The 20,181-nt window shown below is 41.1% G+C and overlaps 1 protein-coding gene across 10 annotated transcripts in view; it reads left to right on the forward strand.

The window, feature by feature from the left end:
* The window catches only part of ANKS1B (ankyrin repeat and sterile alpha motif domain containing 1B), a 755,486-nt gene that overhangs the window by 661,823 nt on the left and 73,482 nt on the right, over positions 1-20,181 (forward strand). The window lies entirely within an intron of this gene.

Raw genomic sequence — 20,181 nt, forward strand, 5'->3', positions numbered from 1 at the left:
TTGACATTCTCCCTAACTAGGGGTCGCAAGGAACTGACTCATTGAGAAGAGACACCACAATGGTGCCAGTTTTAGAGAGGAGATGGGAGAGCAGCAAAAGCTTTTGCAGTTCAAAAGTATTTGAAGACCTTGTTTTTAAATTACGTCACTAGCCAGCTTCCAGTTCTGATCCCCTTTTCCCAAACTTTATCCTCATGATAATATTTACATAGACAGTTCCAGCTTTTCAGTCAATGCAATCCAGGTTATATATGGGTAGAATTATGAAAACAGCAATTCCATTTATTTTCTTCACGTGATAATGCTGTACTATAATGGGTGCCTGCTGTAAACCAGGTACACCACCTAGTTTGGGTGAAGAACCAGAAGGGTTTATTTTCAACCTCAGAACATTAAATATGTTCCAGAATATGCTCCTGTCTTCAAAAATCGACAAATTAGCACATTTGGCAGCAAGGAGTGACGGGTGGGCATATTTAAGGCACTGAAGCCCTTCAGGAGAAGCAGATCAGCAAAATGCAGCATCAGAAGAGCAGGTTTTAGTGCTATAAATATGGCTCGACAACTCTAGCTGGGCTGTAGAATTCATGGGCCTTTCTTAGAATTGTCAGAGAAGATATTTACTGAAAAAGGAGTATTTGACAACTAGCAACTTTATAAAGAGAGAGTTTCCCAAAAGATGAGAGCTGTTCTGTAGAACTGAAGATTATTCACTGGGAAATAGAGGAAATTCCCAAACAATCATTTGCTTTTGCATAGAGAAAGTAAAACCCTTGTTCTGTAATTCTGTTTCCAAGTGGGAAATGCACCCCATCGCTAGAAGCCCATTTCACATGCTATACTGTCAGAGATCCAGCCCTGGCATCTAAAGGTGTATAAAGAAATGTAGGAAATGACATTGCATGGAGGACTGGAGGGTCCTATTCTAAACCTATCACCTCACCTGCTTCTAGCTCCGTGGCAGAGAACGGGCCAGTGTGGAAAGGTAAGAGGTGGACTTGCTTGCCTAACCTTACCTGGACCTGCTTCCCCATTTAAAACCAGGGATAATATTTCTTCCCCTCCAGGTAGTAAGGTTCTCATGTGACCACTTATGCATCAAGCCTGCCCCATACGCCCATCTTCTGGGATTTCCAGTCATTTCACTACAGAGCATCTACTCATTTTCAGTCTTAAGACTGTATTCCAATGGTAGAAATGCAGGGAGCTCCAGAACCTCCCATGCCCAAAAATACACAAATGGCTCCTCCAGTAACATTTCCTGGAGTAGTTTCCATCCCCACCCCTGGCACATTCCTGGTTCCCCTGCATTCGCACCACCCACTGACAGTGCAAATGCTTTCCTGGTCTCCTTTGAGCTACTGCGAGTCCTTCTGTCTGCACGATTATTTTTATGTACCGTGCATATCTAACCGGGGGAACAAGGAAGCTACTCCAAGGTGGAGGCAGAGTGACATTTATGTGCTTCTCCTTCGTGGGCCAGTCAGTTCATTTGGTTGGTCTGTCTTGCTGATGAGACCAGCGAGGTGGCTCTGTCCCTGGTGAGCTGACCCCCCAGTGCCAGGGGGTCACCGAACCCGTGGCGCGAGGCTCCCAGTGTGGAGAGGCTTTCTGCTTTCCTGTCCTTCTTCTCTCAGGGGGAGCCTCATGTGTTTGTTAAGCAACACAGATGAATCCCACCGGCCTTCTGCAGCAGGCCCATCTGTGCTGGGCTGAGCCTTCGGCAGACCCTCCCCTCATGGGACATCCTTTCTGGTGTGGGAGGGAGACCGCAGATACGTGCTTGTCGGTGTTAGAAAGAGTCCTGTAGAAAATGAACAGGGTTCAGGATAGGAAGCCGCAGGAAGGACCTACCTCCATGAGGACGCGCGGTTGACCCCTGAGGGGCTGATGTGTAAGAGAACAGTGAGTGAGAAGCAGGCATCCCCCCTTTGAGGCGCAGAGGAAAGACATGAACACACAGTTCAGTGACACAGAGGCCTCCTGGTAGGTGCTGTGGCCACCATGAGCGGTTATTCCTCTTCTCAGTGAGCTTTTTTGGGGGTGGCGGGAGCAAGAGACCTGTCAGTGTGCTCTCCGAGTACCTTTAGTGATGTTCGCAGTCTCTGTCCAGCACCAGGAGAAAGCTCACCCCACCCAGTGACTGCACAGCCCGTCCCCAAGGGCATTTCGCAGACACCGATGCTATCAATTCAGGTTTACTCAGAACCAGGCCTTTTTGAGAAAAGGATAAAAAGCAATAGAGTTGCAAATGATCTGACTTTGGAAACTGAATTGTCCTGCGCCTCAATCCATGTTTTCACGTTTTAGGGAGATTGACCCTTAGAGACAACAAAATAACTGAGCAAGCTCCCTGAGCCGCAGCTGGACAGGTGCCTCTGCCAGCCACCCCCACCGGCCTCCATGCCTGTCTTCTGCATGGTACTAGAATCAGAACAGGGTCTCCCTGGCAGCTCAAGGGGTTGAGTCTCCACGGAGCTATCTGAAGCCACTTTAGTGCACCAATCCCCGGCCAGGGGTGACCCATGTGGCGCAGCAGACCTCTCCTGACCCTCCCTCTGCTCCCCTCAGCAGTGTATTTCATTACATCTGCTGTTCTGCTCCCACTCTGTCTCTGGTGAGTCCTTTCACACCCTAAGTCTTGTATGCCTAAGTACCCCAGGTCTTGTATGCATAAGTAAATAAATCTAAAAAAAAAAAGAATGAGAACATAGCTGCTTTGGGGGTTGGTTTTTGTCTTTTGATTTATTTTTTGGTGTCACCTTGCTTTTATAGACTACTATACGTTATTCCAAAAATGTTCACATCTTTTCTGGTTCCTCACAGTAGCTGTGAATGAGGAAGACAGGTTTAGGTTATTAGTGAAGCGAAAGTTAACAAAAGTTAGGCATTGGTTTCCTTGCGACGTCTCCCCACCAGGAGCTTTCTGAATACGGGATGGACCATATTTCAACTGTTCATTTTTAACAGGGGAGGCAATATGGTAGGGTGAGAAAAGCACAGGCTTTGTGACAGAAAGGTGTGTATTTTTAATCTGATTCCTGCCACCTAGTTAAATGCTATCTCGAGCCTCTGTTTCCCCGCCTATAAAAGGGATAGCGATGCCAGGCTCTTACAGAATGCTCTGGGACTTAAGCAAAGTAACAAGGGAGATCCTCGCACAGTCCCTGGGTCCTTGGGTGCTTTTTCTCAGCCCCCAGGGGAGGCTGGTGCTTACAGAGCCCTGTCGTCCCGCTCAAACCTGTTCCTCATTTGGCATCGTCCTCCCAAGCCCCTGATGTTCTGGCTCACCCTTTACCATCACACTCACCCTTTTAAAAGCATGATGCCCTTAACAGTGGGGGAGGGAAATGCACTGGACTATAGTGACGGCACATGGGTGAGTTGGTGATGGGAAACACAAGGATATTGAAACTGAGATGGGAAAATGCATAAAAATATGTAAAAATTAATATAATATAAAAACACATGCCCCCCCTTATCCCAATTTAGTACTCATCATCCCTGCCCTTTCTGCCACCTCCACATAGCTCAGCTCTGCTCCCTCCTCTCATCCTCATTCATTTATTCATTCAATGGCTATTTGTTAAGCACCTATTCTGTGAAGTCTCTCTCTTCTGGGTGCTGGAAATGTAGTAATGAATAAAGCTCATCCTCACTTGAATTATTTCAGGGTGTTTGTCTATGGAAGTTTCTCCTCACTGCACTCCACTCTCAGTAGTAACTTCAGGTTTACTATTATAAACCAACTCCGACCTCATTCTTTCCCTTCTCTGAAACCTTGGTGGGTTTCTCAAAGATTTCAACATGACGAAAACAGCCTGTATTTCCCGAGCACACACTCTGTCCAGGCATCGTACTAACCGCTCTACATGTATCATCTAATTCATTAAATTGGAAGATCAGATTCTTTTAGGATGCCTTAAATATGGATGCAACCCATCTTCATAACTTCCTGTTCCACCAGTGACCAAAATAGAATGATCCCGTGCCAAAAATCAAAAGGGACATAAATAAAATTTTAAAACCAAGGTCATGCTCACATGGCCTTGCACATGATATCTCCTCTGCCTGGAATTCCCTTCCCTTCATCCGCCCCCCCCACCCCCGGAAAAACTCCTACTCATCCCTGAAAGCCCGTTTCTTGAGCCATGAAGTCTCTCTCAGGGCAGAGAGCTCGACGCTCCCTGCCCTGTGCTTTCATAACACTATAAGCACCCAGGCTTGGAGCATCAAAGCTAGATCTTCCCCACTAGCCCAGGGACTCTTTGAGGTTCTAGGAGAGTCCCATTCATTTCTGTGTGCTCCTAACATCACATCATCCACACAGTCAACCCTCAGTGTGTATTTGCTGGTGGATGTGGGTCCAAGATGTGACTCTGAGCCGAGATCTGGAGCTACAAGGGCTGTGACAATTCTGTCAAGGACACAGTGACCGACTTTTACAAACCGGGCTGATGTTCTCTAATAAGCTCTCTTCCTTTAGCGTTTGTACTTTAAGTAGCAAAAGTAATTAGCACTTTGCACTTGTTAAAACGATGTTCACTTGTTGGGTGTAAGGTTAGGTTTTACAGTGCTCAGTTGTTCTGAAGATGGAGGAATTGGCAGACTGGACAGAAGGAGTTGAGAAAATCTTCCCACTCTCACCCCCTTAAGTGTTGTCTCTCTGAGCTCCATCACCTATATTATAACACCAGCCTCCAAAGGAACTTTCTGCCTACTTTTTTTTTTTTTTAAGATTTATTTGTTTATGCATTTAGAACAGGGCTACAGGCCTGAGGTGCAGGGGAGGTGAGAGGATTCCAAGAGACCAAGTAGGGAGCAGAACAGGCTGGCTGACAAAGTACACTGCTGAGGGGAGCAGCAGGCAGGTCAGGAGAGGTCTGTCGCACCATGTGGGTCACCTCCAGGTGGGAATCGAACTCATGCCCAAGTAGCTTTAGCTTCTTAGTGCTGTGCTTTAACCCACTGTGCCACCAAGGAGGGCCCTTGAAACAGTTTTGCTAAAGAGAAACTAGGTGATTCCAATGTCTGATATTTAGTATCCAAATTAATCATCTTTCTAGTTGTTAAAATAGTACAACAAATCAGGAAGTGTGGTAGCAAGAAACTTTCACTTCCTGAGAGGAAATACATCAAGGACATGGGCAACAAAAAAAGCTTTAATGCTGAGCTTTTGAAAATGGGCTTGTTTAGTATTAAATTAAGCTAGGGTTCTAAATAGCGAGCAAGTCTGGAAGTAGCTTTTTGCCCCATCTGGAAGTCAAGCAGATTTTCTGCAGGCAGGATGATTTAATCATCAGGTAACCTGAACTAATCAGACAAAGCCTATTTGTTCTGTTTTCTTAATGATCAATTCAGATCCTCCAGCTTCCTAATAAATTGCTTAGCAGTCAATCCAAATTAACCAGAAATATACATCTATTTGATCTTGCGTAATGACAAAATGTTAGCCAGAAGACCCGTCTAAGGAATAAAGTCAAATTCTAAGTAAAAATACTGTCAAATTTAAGACCTTTTATATTGAGATGAATTGTTTAGAAAACCTTTCTCCCTGTAAAAATTCTCATAAATGAGTATAGTGTTACTATTTTAAATTGAAACCATCTTTTCAGTTCCTACGTGACTAGACACTTTGCAAATAGTCATATAAATGATTATGAAATAGACAAAAGTGTTTGAAAGTTGCATTTTATTAAATTCCTAGCTAGATGCATTTTTCCCTCAAACTCACAATTTAAATTATTCAGTTTTTGGTTTGCCCAAATGCAGTCTTTTTTTAGGGAGCAAAAAATAAGCTATACTTATGTAAGACTCAAGTGCTTCATAAAACCACCATGTTAATAATACTTGTTTTTTAAATGTTGTGTTTGGAAAGGTAGCATCTCTTTTCTCCCAGCCTTCTTAATTAGCATTTCACATATGCGACATTTAAGAGACACTGCAGTTAAAAAGCTAAGGATCCCTGCAATGCTTTTTACCTCTGCTCATGGTTTTCCCGCAGGAGGCCTTCAACACATTCTGTCCATGTTCATGGGATATAAATATCATTTTTTATGAACCTTAATGAGAGAAGAGATTAAATGTAAACAAAAATAAAAAATGCTGGGGAAAAGGAAGCCACTTTCATCTCCAGGAATTACAGTGTGGGATTTCAACATCGGAGGCATTTGGCCTGAAATAATGCTAGTTCCTTAGAAAGCTGGGAGTAGTATAGTTCAATGACAAGCCATCATTTTTTATATATTGGAAGGAACTTTGGCATTTAAATTTCATCAAAAATCACCAATGACTTGAATTCCATAAAGGCTGCAGGAAGACTTGATTCAAGCATGGGTGGGAAACTTTGGATATAATCAATAGGTGTGGTGTTGATGCTATAACATTTTCATCATTAATTATGCTCGTCATGGATATCAAGTCCCTACTATGTGAATGATTTTCTATTAATTAATGACCTGTTTCATAATGTCATTATAGGACAATATAAGGGTAACATACCAATTTTTCATCCTGTTGTTTTCTCTCCAACTTAATAATACAACCATCTTGGAGTGAAACAATGGATAATCTCTCACTGTGTGAATGACATTATCTGTAGGTAATGAGTTCAGTGACAGTTACATATTAAACCCTATTTTCCACCAAATGTTAAATCATGGTTTATTGCTTAGGTTTCACTGGAGGCTTGTAAATTATGGGAATTATATTGGCAAGTGGGGACATTACTTTTCCATTTGGAAGTTCAACATCTACTTTTTAGAAGGCACTGCTTTTCTCTTCACCTTTCTATCTTGAGCTCATAAATTTGATCAACAAGCTTGCAAAGAAAATTCATTTACTGCATGTTTTGCAGACTGCTAAGTACTGATACTATCACTCAAAAGATCCTTTGCTGTTATTTTCTGAGATCTCACCTTTGGAAAACTGCTCTGGTGTTATTTTGAGCCACCTTGTAATATGTTCCCTACTAGAAATACAAGGAGAATAAAACCGTGTTCCGCCTTCCAGAAGATTTTGGTATAGGGAAGGAAACATGGAAGTGCCTATTGCCACCCAACAGTGTTAGTAGATATTTCCTCTTTCACCAAAGAAATGTTTGAAGTTGGTCTTAACTACCTTAACGACTAGAAGATGGGTATAGAGTCCACCAGATGGGGAAGAGGTGAGGAATTTTCTACCCCATCACTACCAGGACTGGTTGTTTTACAATAAAATCTCCAGTTTTTACAATAACTGGAAATTTTGTTAAAAGATTTTTTTTTATTGAAGTAACATTATAAAATTAGATTTCAGGTATACATCATCGAGAATCAATGTGTGTATGTTGTGTTAAGTTCACCACTAAAAGTCCAATTCATATAATTCATGTAATATCATTATACCCTTTTCCCCCCAATTTCCCCCACATCTCCTCTCTCATCCCTTCTGGTAACCACTAATTTGGGCTTATAGTCCAAAATGTATTTTTTTAATTTATTTAGTTCATCTGATAGAGTGTGTTCTCTATACACCACATGTGAGTGAAATCATACAGTATTTGTCTTTATCTAGCTTATTCCATTAAACACAGTTCCCTCCACATCCATTCATGTTGTTTGAAAGATACAATTTCATTTTTATGACTGTATAATATTCCATTTTATATTTGTATATGTATATGTTTACACACACACAAATTCTTCTTTGATGGGCATTTAGATTATTTCACGATATCAGCCATTGTAAATGCTGCTGCAAAAAAAGCACTATTTAAATTAGTGTTTTCATTTTCTACAGATAAATTCCTAGAAATAGAAATGCTAGATCATATGGTAGATCTATTTTTAATTTTTTGAGGGCCCTCCATGCTGTTTTCCATTGAAATGGTACCAATTTAAATTCTCACCAAGAGGTGGGAAATGCATATATCTCTTCAAATTAATTTTTTCAGATAAATATTAGAAATGGAATAACTGAGTTGTATAGAATTTCTCTCTTCAATTTCTTGAGGAATCTTAACTGGAACTTTTAAATGGCTAATGTCAGTTTTTGCTTTTAGTACAAAAGACAGTGACAAGCAACTGCTCCTAGGAATTTGTTATAAAGAAAGAAACCTTCTGGGGTCACTTGCCTTCCTCGCTGCCTTCTGCAGTAGTGCTGTGGCTCCTTGAAGGGCTGCCCCACAACCACTCAGTGTTCAGTGAGCAGGACACAGTGAGGCACCTTCACTAAACTACACTTAGGAGAGGGAGGGAGAAATGACAGTGGATCTGTAGAGATTGTCATATACATTGTATGTATGCATTAAGTATATTTAGAATTTTCCTCTCTATATATATTAACTATACATTAGAATTTAGAAAGAATATGTGATATATATTATGTAAGGCCTCCAAAACCAGCGGGGAGGGGATGTCATTAACCATAAGATACACTGATTAAATAATTGAATTAAGTGAAAATTTTGTATTTTCTATGGGCATATCATTCTACCAACGTTACTTAACATACCATCTCATTATCTAAAGGTAATTGAGGTTTTATCATGTAAATATGCAGCACTGAGCCACTAATGCAGGCCTTGGAAACTACCTTAATTAAAAAAAAATGTTTTCATTATTTGGGAATCATTACAAACTGACAGAGATTTCCGACTGCTCCCAAACTCCCCACTACGTTTTCCCAACCAGGGCTTCCTCTTTTGGCACTAGGGAATAATGGCGCGAGCATGACTAGCTGGGTAGAGTCTGTCTCTATCTGTGTGTTCTCTTCCCTTTCTGACTCCTAACTCTTGGCATTCTTTGCACTAATCCTCTTCTTAGGTTCTAATAAAATCTCAGGTAATTCTCTGAACTGTGGCAGGCCATGTCTCTCCCATCTTGAACAAGCATATGTGATTTCTTTTGAAATCTTACTGTCGGACATTACATTTATCCCTAGTAAATTGCCTGCTTTTGATGTCAGCTTAGCCTCAGCCTGTTGAGGGAATTTTGAATTTGCATTGGCCTTTTACTGTATTAAATACCCTTCACAGCTTTATGTCATTGAAAAATCTGATACACCTTCCTCTTATGTCTACTTATATGCCATTAATAAAAATATTGAATAAAGCAACCAGTGGTTTTGGGATTCGATCAGTGGCCCCTGTATGGGCTGTAACAGCCGTTCATCAAATCTTTTGGGTGTAAGTGTATGACCAGCTGTGAATCCACTTAATTTTTCTCTTGTGAACCCACCATCTTATAGATAATGAAAGACTTCATCAAATACTTATTGGAATCAAAAACACTGTGTAGCGTTCTCCCGTTTCGTCAACCTCATAAGGATAAACTGTCCAAAAAAGGAAATGAATGTAATGCGGCCAAAACTTGATTTTAATGAGACCCCTAATGTTTGAAAGGAAGAGTGGCTGAGGGTGCCGGGGCAACATGAGCTTCTGGGAACTTTTTTTTAAAAGATTTATTTATGCATACAGAACTGGGGTACAGGCCAGAGGCTCAGGGATGGTGAGAGAATTCACCAAAGAATGGTGAGCAGAACAGGAAAATCGACTAAGTACACTGCTGAGGGAAGCAGCAGGCGGGTCAGCAGAGGTCTGCCGCACCATGTGGATCACCTTCGGGGCAGGCAGGGGTCGAACTCGTGTTGAAGTGGCTTTAGTTTCTTAGTGCTGTGCTTTAGCCCATTGCGCCACCAGGGAAGGCCGAACATGAGCTTCTGGATGCTGTGTGGCACAGATGAGCTAATGGATTCTGGGGTTGGCTCAGCCCTTCTGGTTCAGAAACCGACCTCATCAGAACACTTGTGTGAAGTTCCCATATATTAAGATTCATATCTTGCCTGACACTGTGCTCAGTGCTTTTAGTTCAGGATACAAAGAAGTACGTAGGTTTTTAATCCTATTATTTTAGATCACGTAGGTCAAGGTGGTAAAGTTTATGTCGTTGGACCAAGGTCATAAGTATGTGCCAGAATCAAGGCTTCTGTCCTCATCTCCCTGACTGTAAACCCCACACTTAATCCTGTGACCTCCTGTGCAGATTCTCATGTCTCAGTGGAGTTGACGTCATGAGATGGAGCTGCCTGTCCATGCAGTGGTGGGAAGGATTCCCTCATTGTGTCCAAATGTTCCCTGGTCTCCTGTCTCCAGCGCTTCCATTCCTGGTATCTGAGTACCAAAAAACTGACTCTATTACTGCTTTCTGGTGTGCATGGTATTGGAAGAAAGTTGAATTTTAAGAAATCTCATATGTCTCAACATGAGGTCTGATGAAATAGGCTCCCACCCATGACATGGCGTACCTATTACATGAAAGTTGCTTACTTACTTCCAACAGTACTGCCAGTTGTCATTGTTTCATTGCTTCAGTCTCTCCTCTCTTCTTGTTTCCACATGATCACCCCCCACACCCCCCACCCCACCCCACCCCACACACAGATCTTCTTGGTTTAGCTGGGTTTTGATATCACTGGATAAGTTATAGTTAAATTGCCAGAAATTCCATTAACTCTTTCTGGGTTGGAAAGTCATTCTGCCTCCATTCATTCTGTTGATGTGATTCATTGAATGCCTTGAATACGACCTCCTTGCCTACTTCTTGAGGAGCCTCACAATCATGACCTGTTGTCCCTATGGAGCCCTTCATTGACTCCTAGTGATCACAACAGTCTTCATACACTTATAAACCACTTTCTGGAGACATTTAGAACATTTAAACATTTTCCCAAAGTGTCATGGTTAGGAGCATTAAGACTTTCAAAATAGGGACGTTGTCAGTACTAACTTACTATATGTGTATAATAAGAAATATCTACTCACCACTGGCATCTAGAATACAGCCACCCTGGTACCCCATTTCCCTAGGGATACACTGGACTCTACAGTTTCCATGTTATCCACCCCTAGGACTCACTGACTAACAGTACATCCAGGAGGACGACGGTTTCTTTCTGGAGCAACTTGAATCACAACCTTCCTTCCAGAACGGCCCTTTTTAGACTGCACTTACTGAATACAATATTGAGCCCTTTCTTACAGCATTATTCATATTTAATAACTTTATTGCAATATAATTCCCAAGCTTAAGAATCAGCCATTTTAAATAGAATTCCATGAGTCGTATTAAGTTACACAATTGTCCAACCGTCAGTAGACTCCAGACTTAGAACGTTTCCATCACCTTAAAAACTTCCCTCGTGGCCTTTGCTGTCAGTCCCCACCCCCATTCTAACCCTGGACAACCACGAGTATGCTTTCTCTGTGCATAATTTTATATTTTTTTAGAAATGTCATCTACATGGAATAATGCAATTTGTAAGCTTCTGTATCTTTCACTTAGCATCATGTTTTGAAGTTTGTCAGTGCCAGTCTGTTCCTTTTTATTGCTGAGTAGTACTCCATTGCATGAATATGATACTACATTTTTTTACCCACTCATCATTGATGGAACACTTGGGTTATTTCCAGTTTTTAGATGTTTGAATAGTTGTTTAAACATTCACTTAGAAATCTTTCTGTGGACATATGTATCCATGTCTCTTGGGTTGCTACCTACAGTTGGGTTTGTTGGCTCATATGGTAAGAAATCTACGGACAGAATGTGAGGACCGACAGTCCCCAAATGTGGCTGTGTCCGTTTGCATTTCCAGCAGCATCTGAGGCTTCTCGTTTCTACCCATCCTCACCAGCACTGGGTATTAGCAATAGTTTTCGTTTTCGCCATTCTTGTGGATATATAGTAATTCCCATTTTCATTCTGTTGCATGAACCTCCAGAAATAAAATAGCAAGTAACCAAATGTGGGGGGAGGGGCAGAGGGAGGGAACCATTGAAAGAAAAGGGGTTATTTAAAAATCAACTTCTCAGTACCATCCTGCTGTTTCTCACCTTGAACCTTCTGATGTAAAATATCTGCCTACTTAGAAATACTTTGCTCTAATATACTTAGTATTCTTTTCCCTGGTATCTGGGCCAATATGTGTGGAACATCCAATTCCAAACTGCGGTAGTAACTCGCTAGGCTAAGTAAAGTCATGGATGCATATTTAAGACCTTAATTTTAGCTAGATTTTTACCTCCTCCCACACTGAATTCGTTTATCAGAGCTTCTGACAGGAAACAGAATTGACTTGTTTGAATTCACTGCCTCTTTCTTCTGTCCTCTGATGGAGGGTGTTATATGCCATTAAAGTAGCTAATCAACAAGAAAAAGGCAGCGACACAGCAGAAAAGGAGACCATTTATCATCCAGAAGCTGGATAACCAGATCCTCACTTAACTACAAATTGAATTGGAAATTCAATTTGTCTTGAAGTTTCTTTCTATAAATATATGTATATTCATGTATTTTGCATATTTTAAGTTATAGTATGCAGGCATGTGCTAATAACTAATTGTTTTAAACAATTTCATTAGCACTGCTGAGTGCATTGGTTTTACATTAGAATAAATCATAAGTTTTAATCTCAAAAGCTGAAAGAAAATTGGAAAATGACCTCTGTAGCCATAAATATACTGCATACTTAGCAAATACCAGCAAAACTATGTCTTTTTATTTCTGAAGATAACAGGCATTTTATGTATCACTCCTGCAGAGAGATTTGCAGTTTTCAAATGCTATTGGCCCATTATCACGTCTCCAAGAATAACTTCAGATATGAGATATAGCATGTATTTTCCATTTTCCTCTTGTAACAAATTTTACTTTCAATAAATCCAATGATGGGGTTTTGAGCAGTGCAAACCAAAGTGCTCCTATGAAAACCTACCTTGTGGCCCCCTATACTGGAAGGTAACATACAGAGAGATTAGGTAGAAATTGATTGGTTTGTTGGTACTTTCTTTTAACCTTGTGGAGCAATGTTTATGTGAAAATATAATCAGAAAATTAGTACCTTCATCAAGAGGTAATTTAGAAAGCTTTACAAATAAACCCAAGATTCTCATTGATTATAAAAGAAGGGTTTTTCTTTTTTTTACCTCCAGAACCTTTAAGTGTTCAGAAGCAATTATACCATTAAGGTCTCTCTCCATGCAATTATGTCATTTCCTCATAATTAGTACTTCCTGTTTACTGAGACAGACCATGTGCAGAAAACACACATCGCCCTGCTCCTCACTCACTGCTCCGTGTGTCTCGCTGTTGGCTGATCTCTGGAGCAATAAGAGCTGGAAGCCCTTTTCCTCCCATGTGCTACTTAGCACAGTTGTAATTGGATGGCATTGTCAGACAAACTGTTAATTGCAGTTTATTGAGTAGCAGTTTGCTTTGATAACTAAAGGCAGAAGGAAAAGAAAATTGGAAAAATGTATTTTGCTGTTGTTACTGCTGACTGCTCTTGTCACTTGATGTCCTGGAGGTACAAGGAAGAAATTACAGACATTGGGAAGTGAGGAAATCTTACAGCACCAGCAACAAGACTTTGCAAAGGAAGTGCAGCTCTAAACTCAGAGGGAAGAGGAAACTGCCCAGTAGCAAGGGAAAGAAACAAGAGGGGGGTGCCCTCCCTTGTGGCTCAGCGGGCTAAAGCACTATGATGCATCTGCAGCCACTGTAGCACGAGTTCAATCCCCGGCCAGGGAGGTGACGCACATGGCACAGCAGACCTCTCCTTTCTCACCTGCTGCTGTTCCCCCCAGCCTATTCTGTTCCCCACTCTGGTGAATCCTCTCACCACCACCCCCAACCCCTACACCTCTGGCCTATACCACAGTTCTTGCATAGATCAATAAATAAATATTAAAAAAAAAAAAAAGACTAGGAACTGGATGCTCTTTTCTCCTGTTTTCAGGTACATTGCTCCTCCTTCATTCGGTATCTGTCAGCTGAACAGAATTGTGTCTATTCCTCCCCATAAGGGATCAGATTTGAGTTTTCAGGCTTGCCCATTGAAAGTGTATTTGTGTGCTAGATGCTTTGAGAGATCCTGGAATACAGAGACAGTGGATCTGACCTTTAGCACTTCTGTTCTAGTTCAACAGGTCAGACATAGACACACTTGGAGAGAGCTGAAAGTACATGCCAGGAGGTGTGTCAGGTGTGATCAGCACAAGGAAGCTGCACACTCCAGAGAATTCAAAAAGAGGGAGGATGCTGACTCCAGGGTGTACAGAAAGAGGCTTTAGGTGGACTTTGAGTTCATCCTTGCAAGAATCTCATGAAAAGTAGGGCAAAGAAATTCCAGATTTTGCACCCATGTTGTACATTTGGGCAAAAAGATGTATGTGACACAGTTGGAGACATGCAACATATTTGTCTGGCTGTAGTTTTAAAAAATCAGATAATAGGGCCCTCCCTGGTGGCGCAGCGGGTTAAAGCACAGCACTAAGAAGCTAAAGCCACTTCCTCATGAGTTCGATTCCCGCCTGCCTGGAGGAGATTCACATGGCGAGGCAGACCTCTCCTGACCTGCCCGCTGCTCCCCTCAGCAGTGTGCTTTGTCCATCTGCCTGTTCTGCTCCCCACTCTGTCTCTGGTGATTCTCTCACCCTCCACATCTCTGGTCTGTACCCCAGTTCTGTGTGAATAGATAAATAAATCTTTTTAAAAAATCAGATAATAGAAGAGAGAGATGAGGAGAGGGAAAACTGTGGTTCTTGATCTAAAATCTAATCAGATGTAGCCATAGTGGCACGTTTAGTAACAGAGATAATATTCAAAATTTTGCTGGTAGGGTTATTCAAGGGTAGGATAAGAAAATTTTTCATTTCTTTTATACTTAAAAGAGAAACAATGCCTTTGTTTAGTACTTTATACATTCCAGAGCATTCTTTTAGTCTTTCTCATTCAATCCACAGAAATCCCTTTGAGTCTGGAGAGCTGTGTAGGCATATGATTGAGAGAAAGAGACAGATAATTGGATTGGTAGGTAATAGATATTGTAGGTAGCTAGAGAGAGGGGGAGGGAGGGAAGGAGGAAGTTTGATGGATGGGTGAGTGGGTGGGTAAATAGATAAATAAAAATATAAATAATAGCTATATATTCTCACATCCTTTTTTCTTGAAAATGTTTTTGACCTGTTGATTTATGAACCCACGATGGTATATTGTTTCTTCTTTGTTACTCATTAATTGCTTAATATATTGGTTATATGTGAAAGATGTCCAATAAATGGCTTGTTCGATAAAATTATCATCCCTTAAATATCACAGAAAAGTTGTGTTAAGGATCATTTAGCTAGAAGAGTTAGGGGAAGAACCAAATACATGGCTTTTTGCTTAGGGCCCTTCTAGCCATCAACCATACCAAAAATGGATTATTATAGTCTGCAAAACAAGAAAGGAAATGTCACAGTCAAAAATCAGATGTAAGTTCAACCAAGGATTTCTGGAATTGTGGGAATTGAAATTGGATGACACACAGGCATTTCGCCTTGATGCTTTTGGGTGGAAAGTGTTTGGAAATTATTACAAGAGGGTGGGGGGCGAAATCCTTCACATTTAATTGCAATTTTAGTTCTGCAGTTGAGAACAAAGCAGATAAACTACCAATTCAACTTCCACTCTGGGTATTTAAGAATACTAGGACTTTTCAAAACACTCAAGGTTTTGTTCAGACACCGATGCTAGAGCCAGATAAGCTCTCTGCAATTGCACAGAAGCTACAGCCCTTAGTTGACAAATATCTCTAAAAAGAAGACTCTTCCACTAAAAATGGAAGGGAGGTCCAAAAGCAAGGTAACCCTAAAACTGTTCCACCCTAAATACCACCTACATCGAAATAAAATAAAATCCCTCCGTTTGGTCCCTCCCTGGTAGAACAGTGGGTTAAAGCACAGCACTATGCGGCTGTCTGCAGTCACTGCAGCATAGTTCAATCCCCAGCCAAGGAGCTGACCCACATGGCACAGCAGACCTTTCTTGTCTTCCCACTGCTCCCCTCAGCAGTGTTTTTCAGCCAGTCTGCCTGTTCTGCTCCCCATTCTGTCTCTTGTGAATCCTCTCACACACCCCCCAACCCCCGACACCTCTGACCTGACCCCAGTTCTAGTATGCATAACTAAATAAATCTTTTTTTAATAATAAAAATAATTTTTAAATAAAATCCCTCCCTGCATAAAAACCTGCAAATGCGAGGATATAGCTCCATGCTGTGATAACCAGAGTCACTCATAGGCTCGGCATTGGTGCCTATGCCTCCTCATTAGCTAAGGCTGAACTCCAGGACACAACAAATGCAAAATGTGACATTGAGGCACATCCTGTGGATTTGTCTTTTTCCCTGGAGGACATGGTCCAGGGATTAGTGCATTGAGGTGCATGCACCATGGAGATAGACTGGATGTGTGACTTGTCATGGCCGTCTGCACCCCGCAGTTTGAATTTTTTGGTTTGGTTTTAACATTGTGTCTGAGACGATGGAAAATTGTAGTAGGATGATAGGAATTTTTTTAGCATGTGGATTGGTGGAGATCCCAAAAAGAAACACTAGCCAAAATTCCCACCAGTGAGGGGAATAGCTAACAAATCATGACATGGTTATCTCAACACAACACTGTAATATCGAGGGCTACTTAAAACGTCTATTGAGAGATGTATATGTAGGAAAGTTCTGTAGCTTTAATGCTGCATCAACAAATTAGGGTAAAAATTGCACTTACATTATTACCACCACAAATATAGTCATGGGGAAAAGAAAGAATATATGTCGCACTAATAACCTGTAGATACCTTGTTCTCTTATTTGTTTCTCTGTATTTTCTGTCTTTACAATGGGAAAGCGGTTTTGTTGTTAATTTGAAAGCATGTTTAATTTACATCATATTGAATTTAACATGTTTAATTTATACAGCATTAAATATAAAAGGAGAAGGCCCATACTGACTTTCTGCGTTGCTGATGTGAGCTACTCAGTGCAAGGGGGGATGATGGTATCTAGCAGAAATCCCTCAGCAGATACAGAAACATAAAGGACAGTATTAATATTACAGCATTGTCAATCAGCACAATTATTCTCCTATTGCCAGGATTTGCAGTGGGGTTCTGAAGTTGTCCTGTTAATTGATATTGGAGAAGATTCCTAGTGGCAATCACAATGCTGATGAAAGGCTGCTTATATGCCACCGCAGGCCCATGGTGTTGCAACAATAATCCTGCCTTTCCCCCACACATCTCAGGATAGTTGTAATAAAAAAGCCATTAGGAAAACATGCAATAACTTTTATTTCTTATCTATTGGAACTCAGCAGTCAACTCTATTCTTATGCTCATGTGTATAGTAATTTTTCTTCCTGCTAATGGTTGGACAATGTAGATACTTGTAGCCAATCCCTCTTGAGTTCTCCCTTTGAGTCCACCAGAGAACTTATGACACTCCATGTTGCTTTTTCAGTTGAACTGAATTTTCTCAACACCTTAGACTTGCCAAAGCCCCAAATATGTTACTGTTACCTATACTCCCACTGTGGTCCTCTTTTAGCTCCATTTAACTTAACACCCAAGCAGTAGTGAACACCACACAGAATTTGCAACAGTAATAACCATTGATAGGAATATTTGAGAACTAAAGATTTGCTGACTGGTTATGAGATAGGTGCCTTGGGATGGTGGAAGGAATACCAGGACCTTCTTCCTGCTTACAGTGATCAATGTTAAAACCATTCTCACGCCAGTCAAACGCAATTACTTTTCAACTCTACTTTTCCCTAATGATGATCTTTCTCTGGAGTATTCTCTCTGTTGTCTTAATTGTATTTCTTATTACAAACTTGAGAGTTGTAAAGCCAAATGTCACTCTTCCTACTGCTCTACAATTGACCCACTCAGATTGAATCTGGGATAGCTGAGAGCCTCTAGTTTTATATATATATATATATATAAATATATATACACACATGTCACAGGAAATGCTGTAATGTACCTGCCTGTGCTCTTTTCGCTTGTAACTTTAACACTACTATAAACTTCATCCAAGACTGAAGCGATAGTATTTTCAGATTCAAGACCCATGTAAATGCTTTGAACATGATAAATCAAAAGAAAAAGCATCATCTTAGAAGCATCATAACAGTGTCACCAATAGTGTGGCTAAGACCAAAAGTATCAAAGTGAACAGCAAGAAGAGCAACGTAGAGGCAAAGAGCAGGTTAAGAGTCACATGCAAATCCAAGCCCTATTACCTGCTAGCTATGTGCCAGAATGTCTGAGGCTCAAGGTCTGCATCTCTAAAATTGGAAGGATAGTGTCATTTTAAGGACTAAATGAGATGTATAGCATGTAGATAGTGCACTGTGCAGTTTCTAGCAGCACTGGCTCATAAAATCAGAGCCCAGCAAATGTTCACTAAGTGGTAGCTGTCATCAGTATCTTCTGTGCTGTGAGGTCCTATCTAATACAGTTACCAAAATGCTCTTCACATGGATCATTACTCTGTTAATTTTTTCTTTCCTTGTGCCTGTCCATCCGTCCACGAGCCCAACACTCCTCTTCTGGGTAGTTACTATAGAGATGGCATCACTGAAGTTCCAGTGTAGACAACTGTCTGGGTTTACTTCTCATGAGGTGCATGAGATAAAGTATGCACTTTTGAGATTAAATTAGCACTGAAGACCAGGCCCAGTCCTACCATACATACAACTTCAATGAGGGTCTCCCCAAGGTTACCCAAATCTCTTTATGTGAAGAACCCACATATTTGCTTGACATGATTAACTTTATGAAAACAACCATAGTCCTGGGTTTGGGGTCAGGCTTCCCACGCACCCATTGGATGCACTAGCTGGAACAAGCACATGGTTGCAGTTGTAGTTCCTTGTGCCAGACACTCTGGTGATTCTCACAGTTGTTCTCTTCATCTTCCCAACTTGAGATTGGCCTTCACTTCCCCAATTTATAACTGAGAAAACTGAGATGAAAGGAGTCAGGTATTTGTCCAGAATTGAGTTGTAGAAGAGTAAACCAAGAGCAGTAATGAGATCACCGCAGCTCACTTTACCAGTTAGTTGTGATTTAGTGTCAGGTATTTGTCAAGATAATTTTGAATGTCTTTATTACGATAAAGATATTTGTTGTCAGGCCCCTTACAGCAGTCCAAGGTAGCAGCATCAATATTTCAAGACTAGTAGTTATCCACTGGGAAATTTGGGTAGGAATTTATATTCTGGAGACGTCTTTGGCAAAGTAATTGCGAATAAAAATAAAAAGGAATAAGTAAATGTAGTGATTTTAGACTTGCAAAATACACCTGAAAAGGTTAACATTGTATTTTTCTAAAATGGAGGAATTCTTTGATCGTGATGTTTTAAAAAGAGAGAGATGGCAAGGGCATTTTTCTGTGAGTCATCAGCACAGGACCACACTTACTTAGCATATTTATAAATCATCTGTAAGAAGGGGTTTATGGTGAAATTGCAGATTTGCTAAAACAGCCAAGCTCCTCAGGTAGTGAAGTGCCCAGCTGGCTAATATAAATGCAGAATGTCAACAAGGCTCTGTGAGTGGGCAGGAGGATGGCAGATGGGCTTCTTCATGGACAACTGTAAGATAAGGAATTTAAAAAATAAATCACTGAAACCATTCTTCCAAAATGAAAGGACTTTGAACTATCAGCTATAGCAAAATTAAAAGCTCTTTTACAGTGAGCCTATATTTTTGTCCCTGGTTATTCCTATTGCAGCTAAAAGGCTTACAGGAAACCAGGAGGGCTTAGAATGGTCATTTGAGGGGGGCACTAAATGCAGAAAACAGTACCTGCTCAAATGTAAAGTCGTGGGTCATTTAAACCTGAGTATCGTGAGCACTGGTTCAGCAGACCGGAGCAGTTATAAAAGGGTGGGAGAAGGTACAAAGTCAGCCAAAGCGGTCTGTGTCACCGAGAACCTGCTTTGTGAAAACAAGCTCTAAGCTCTAGAAGGCATCAGCCTGGGAAGATGAAGGTCATAAAAATCATAGGGAGGTGTTGCGTGTGGACATTCACCTTGATTAACACATCCTGTCCGTCATCAACGGGCAAGGGGCGGAGCAGATGAAAGGAACAGAACGAATGCCAGGTTAAAATATAAATCAGGCTACATAGAATGTCTAAAGGGGCAAGAAAAATTCAAGGTGCACCCAGATGCGTGTCCAAAGAGCGCCTGCCTCTGTCTCTTCAAATCGAAAAGGGAGAGGATAATTGTGCTACTCAGTGGGTAGTACCTTTTGGAAACTAGTTACCCAACAAGAGTTTTCTAGCCTGTAATGACACTTGGTCAGGGGAGAGGTA

Source organism: Condylura cristata, unplaced genomic scaffold, assembly GCF_000260355.1.
Source record: "Condylura cristata isolate star-nosed mole 26May11 unplaced genomic scaffold, ConCri1.0 scaffold00004, whole genome shotgun sequence".
In the NCBI taxonomy this organism is placed as follows: domain Eukaryota; kingdom Metazoa; phylum Chordata; class Mammalia; order Eulipotyphla; family Talpidae; genus Condylura; species Condylura cristata.